We start from the raw sequence: 6,000 nt of genomic DNA, 5'->3' as shown, positions 1-6,000 counted from the left end.
ATTGAGCACTTACTGTGTGCAGAGCACTGTACTAAGCACTTGGGAAGTACAAGTTGGCAACATATAGAGACAGTCCCTACCCAACAGTGGGCTCACAGTCTAAAAGGGGGAGACAGAGAACAAAACCAAACATATTAACAAAGTAAAATAAATAGAATAGATATGTACAAGTAAAATAAATAGAGTAATAAATATGTACAAACATATATACATATATACAGGTGCTGTGGGGAAGGGAAGAGGGTAAAATGGGGGGATGGAGAGGGGGACGAGGGGGAGAGGCAGGAAGGGGCTCAGTCTGGGAAGGCCTCCTGGAGGAGGTGAGCTCTCAGTAAGGTCATGAAGGGAGGAAGAGAGCTAGCTAGCTTGGTAATCATCTAGATGATGTCCATAAAAGTTACTGTTGTGGAGAGAGACCAAAGGAGCAGTGATATTGTCTTATGCTGTCCAGCCGTCTCTGACCCATAGTGAGTCCGTGGACACATCTCTCCCAGAACGTCCCACCTCCACTTGCAATCATTCTGGTAGTGGATCCGTAGAGTTTTCTTGATAAAAATATGGAAGTGGTTTCCCATTGCCTTCTTTCATGCGGTAAACTTGGGTCTCCACCCTCAACTCTCTCCCATGGCCCTGCTGCCCAGCACTGCTGAGATTGGACTTGTAGCAGATTGCCTTCCACTCGCTAAGCCACTGGCTAAGCTAGGAATGGAATGGATAAACCCCTGCTCGACTCTCCCTCCCAGAGCCGAGACTGATAGAGTACTGGAAACTCTCCAGGTGCCATCCTGAGAGGGGGCAGTGATATCAGGAATGTTTGTATTGTCGAGCCACTCAATCAGGTAATAATATTCAACGCCCATCTACTCCAAACCACTGCTGTGGCCTATAAAGATGTGGTCAATTCTGAGCCCCTTTCACCTCCGGATCACTCCGAACCTGCCTGGGGCTCTCATTAGGTCAGATGGCTCCTTTAAACAGCTACGCAGACTCCTGCAACCCTGATTTAGAAAGAAAGAGACAGGGAATCTGTTTCTCAGCTAGAAGGGATGAGACAGAAGTCCCAAAAAAGACATTTTAACAACTTGGACCTGAGAACCCATATATATTTTTATGATATTTGTTAAGTGCTTGTCAAGTACTGTTTTAAGCACCAAATCAAACAGATTGGACACAGTCCTCACACTACTTGGGGCTCACAATCTAAATAGAAGGGAGAACAGGCATTTAATCCCCATTTTACAATTGAGGAAACAAGCACAAAGAAGTTGTCCCGCCGTCACCTCAAACTAAACGTGTCTAAAACAGAATTCCTCATCTCCCCACTCAAACCCTGTCTTTCCCAACTCTATAGACAATACCACTATCCTTCCTATCTCACAAGCCCGTAACCATGGTGTTACCCTGGACTCATCTCTCTCATAAAACCCACTTAATCAATCTGTCACCAAATCCTGTCGGTTCTACAACATTGATTGATCAATTGATTGATTACGGCAACTTCACTACTGCATCAGCCTCCTCCCTGAGCTCCTTACCTCCAATCTCCCCTCTCCTCTTCCTGTGTCTGACATGATTATTTTGTGCCTTCCAACAGCACATAATCCAGTGCTTGGCATAGAATAAGAGCTTAATAAATATTATTATCATCATAATTATCATTATTATTTTTACTACTTCGTTTTGTTGTCAGGATAACTTTTCTCCAAAGTCATTCTGTGCATGTCTCCACATGACTCATAAACCTCCAATGATTGCCCATCTGTCTCTGAATCAAATAGAAGCTCCTCACCATTGGTTTTAAGGCATTCAAATGGCTTATCTAACTTTGTTCCTCTTCCACTAGATCGTCACTCCATCTATCATCATCAATCGTATTTATTGAGCGCTTACTATGTGCAGAGCACTGTACTAAGCGCTTGGGAAGTACAAATTGGCAACATATAGAGACAGTCCCTACCCAACAGTGGGCTCACAGTCTAAAAGAGTAACCTACTTACTAGGCCTCAGTCTCTTCTCTCTCATCATTAGCCCTTTGATTATCCCCTCCCTCATGTCTGGAACACCCCCATCCTTCATATAATGCTTGGCACATAGTAAATGTTTAACAAATACCATCATTATTATTTCCAACAACCCATCACTTTTCTCAACTTCAAAGTCCGACTAATATCTCATCTTCTCCAGGAAGCCTTCCTGGACTAGCCTTTCATTCCTCCTTGTATACTTTCTCCATCACCTGTGAGCCTGAGTCCATTTCCCTGAGCACTTTACTACTCACCAAAGCCCTTATATTCTATTATTTCCCCTAACTGTAATTTATTTTAAAGTCTGTCTCCCCCTGTAGACTATAAGCTCCTTATGGGGAGTGATCATGACTGCCAATTCTACTGTATTGTACTCTCCCAATTGCATAGTACACTGCATCGCACACAGTAAGTGCTTAGTAAAGATGATTGATTTACTGATTAATTGCCCCATTTACCCCCTCAATAAATGCCTCCAGGCAACTCTGTTTTTCCTGATGATATTGATGAATTTACTCTGTAAAGTCAGAAAAAGGTATTCATGTTTAAATGAAATTGCAATAAGATTGTTAAACTCTAATTAGGCAATATGACTTTCAATATGTAAGAATTAAAATTTCACATCCATATAGTTTCCTCCTTAGAGGCCTAGAAGTATGCAATATGACTTTCAATATGTAAAAATTAAAATTTCATGTACATACAGTTTCCTCCTTAGAGGCCTAGAAGTGTAGAAAATACAGTTCTTGATTTTTAAAACCGAAAAGTTTAATTTGTTTCGAGCATTTTAAACGCCATTTTGTAACGTGTGAAAATGTTTCCCAAGGTTCACACCTGTACTTACAGGGTGGAACTAGCCTTATGCGGCAATTCAAATCACATTTCTAAATGAAGCCTTTGGGGAAATCAGGATAGATCAACAGGGTGCACTGCTGTTGAGAAAGGAGCATCTCTTTTTGAGCAAAATTTTCACATCAATCGATCAGTGTTATTGATTGAGGGTCCACTGTGTGTAGAGCACTGTACTAAGCACTTGAGAGAGTAAGATAGAGTCAGCAGATACAATCCCAGCCCTCAAGGAGTTATGAAACGAGAGACAAGGAGGCAAAATGAAAACAGTATCGGTGCCAGAAAGGTTTAACGTAGAAACACAACAAAGAACAGACTTTTATTTGGGGGGTTTGGTTGGGGTGGGGAGTTCTCCATAGGCTTTTCACCCCAAGGTGAGTTCATAAGCAAACTTCACCGTCAAACCAATCAACCAGTCGATGATGATTTATTGAGTGCTTTCTAGGTGCAGAGCAATGTATTCAGCATGTGGAAGACTTAAAAAAAGAGTGTCTTTGAATATAGAGGACATTCCATGCGCAATCAGTTGCTCAGTCAATGACTTATTCCAATTACCCTATCTGTAAGTATTTTTATCCCTGGATCCCCTATCAAATAGTAAGCTCCTCCTGAACTTGTCTTGTACGTGCACGCCTTGTTTTTGTGTTTTAATTTCCCAAGTGCGTCGGACAGTGTATGTGAACAGCAAATCAATCAATCAGTCAATCAATCGTATTTATTGAGCGCTTACTATGTGCAGAGCACTGTACTAAGCGCTTGGGAAGTACAAATTGGCAACATATAGAGACAGTCCCTACCCAACAGTGGGCTCACAGTCTAAAAGGGGGAGACAGACAACAAAACCAAACATACTAACAAAATAAAATAAATAGAATAGATATGTACAAGTAAAATAAATAAATAAATAAATAGAGTAATAAATATGTACAAACATATATACCATATACACCACCATTATTACTACTTGTCAATCCTCAGTAGAGCTCTTGCAATTAACAGAGCTTGTTCTTGGCAGTCGGCGTATCCATTGGCCCCTGGTCCTCACAACTCTGTTTACCAGAATTAGATTACGGCTATCGGTTATGATTCTGGTGGAGTACACCCAGATTTTTGCAATAGACGCTAGGCAGGTGTCAGGAAGAAGGGGGACGGGTGCATCTCAGTGGCTTAAGCACTGAGAAACCTCGCCCAGAGAGGGGTGGGTATCAGGAATGTCGGGAGCAGAATAGAGACAGAACAGGGGTGAAGAGGGTGTGGTAAAATACCCCAGTTAGGTTGGGAGAGGAGGGTGGGGAGGGGGTCCCAATGCAGCATAATTTCATCTAAGAACCAACGGAGAAAACCCAGCTGTCAGGAGGGTTATTATTCCGACGCTGATGTGAGGATTGAGTGACATAGGCCAACGTTCAATCGACCCAAAAGAAAAACAAAAGGGAAAGAATCAAAAGTAAAGAACCAAAGACAAGTCACTTGAATTCCCTCAGACGTAGTCGCTGTTAAAAAGACTGACAGTTATATTTGCTTTGTGAATTTTCTGGCTACGCCAAACACGTTTATTTATTCATCCCTCTCCTCAACAGTCATATAAAACCAACTGTACAGTCGACCGCTTATTCTGGTTACTCTCTTTGTAAATACTGTTTGTGTCTGCCTCTGCCATTAGCTCCTTGTGATCAGCAACGTGGCGCAGTGGAAAGAGCACGGGCTTTGGAGTCAGAGGTCATGGGTTCAAATCCCAGCTCTGCCAGTTGTCAGCTGTGTGACCTTGGGCCAGTCACTTCACTTCTCCGGGCCTCAGTGACCTCATCTGTAAAATGGGGATTAAGACTGTGAGTCCCCCATGGGAAAAGCTGATCACCTTGTAACCTCCCCAGCGCTTAGAACAGTGCTTTGCACATAGTAAGCGCTTAATAAATGCCATTATTAGTAGTATTATTATCAGGGATCATATGCTTCTGTCGGCAGCATGGAAACATCTCACTGATTTTTTATGCCTAATTTTCTGTGTTAAAGGCAATATCATATAGAGAGTTGAGGAAACATTCAGAATATTTCTCAAGAAAGGAGAAATCCAAGATGGCTGTTTCAGGCATCATCAATCACTTGAACAGTAGATACTCCTTGCAATGCATTTATAGAGTTGGCATCCCTCCAAAATACTATATGTCTGGGTGCCATCCCTGGTCCATGGGATTTAATTGAATAAACCCTTGATGTATCCTGAAAATGTTGATAACATATTCAGTATATTGTTAATATATTCAGTCAACCCAGGTGGCACTCAAAACGTAATTCCGCGCGCGGCTCGTGAAAAGAAAACATTTTGGGAGCAATTCATTTCAGACCTGGAGGGAAGCCTTCTGAAACACCAGCTTTGCAATTTTGGACCATTTAGGGGAAAAAGATTCCCCAAGCTGACAACAGTTCTGCCAACTAATTACAACCTAAAGATCAAGTACAGCAAACCACTGCAAAGTCTCAAGACTCCGTTTTTATTGGAGCTGAAAAGAAAACCATTCTTTTGAAATGACAAATCTCTACATTTTCAACGTGCTTTCTTAAATTCTAGTTTTGCTCTACTGGTACACGGTCTGCCTTAACCCAGCTGATTATCTGTTGTGATTGATCTTTGACCAGGTTTTGATTTATTTTATCGGGTGCGTCTTGACTGTCTTAAAAATTGTTCATAGAAAATTAACAGAAAGGAAGGAAGAACATTTGGGGAAAATGTCTTTATTTTCAGTCATGTTGCCCTTTTCTAAGAAATAATTAACTAATGAAAAGATCTCAAGAACACTGCTGCTCCTAAAAGAGAACACTGCAGCACGATGAATGAGAATGAGACAAAGATCAAATGGAGGAGAGGAAGAAAGAGAATGAAAATGAAAAATAGAGATGAGATTCAATCAGTCAGTTGTACTTACGGAGCACTTACTGTTTGCAAAACACTGTGCTAAGTGCTTATATAAAGAAAGAATTATACACTGAATATTGCTTTAATAATAATAATAATGGCATTTTTTTAAGCACTTCCTATGTGTCAAGCACTATTCCAAGCATTGGGGTAGTTATGAGCTGATCAGGTTGGCCACAGTCTCTGTCCCACGTGGGGCCCACATTTGTAATC

The 6,000-nt window shown here is 41.4% G+C and overlaps 1 non-coding gene across 1 annotated transcript; it reads right to left on the bottom strand.

Moving 5' to 3' along the window:
- Positions 1-656: 656 nt before the first annotated feature.
- LOC119932673 lies at positions 657-795 on the bottom strand. Its single transcript, XR_005452415.1, has one exon. It is a non-coding gene; the product is annotated as a small nucleolar RNA SNORA7 (small nucleolar RNA).
- Between the last annotated feature and the right edge of the window lie 5,205 nt (positions 796-6,000).

This window comes from Tachyglossus aculeatus, chromosome 9 (assembly GCF_015852505.1).
Source record: "Tachyglossus aculeatus isolate mTacAcu1 chromosome 9, mTacAcu1.pri, whole genome shotgun sequence".
NCBI classification, from domain to species: Eukaryota; Metazoa; Chordata; class Mammalia; order Monotremata; family Tachyglossidae; genus Tachyglossus; species Tachyglossus aculeatus.
The sequence above is the reverse complement of the archived record's forward strand: the minus strand, read 5'-3'. Positions and strand labels throughout refer to the sequence as shown.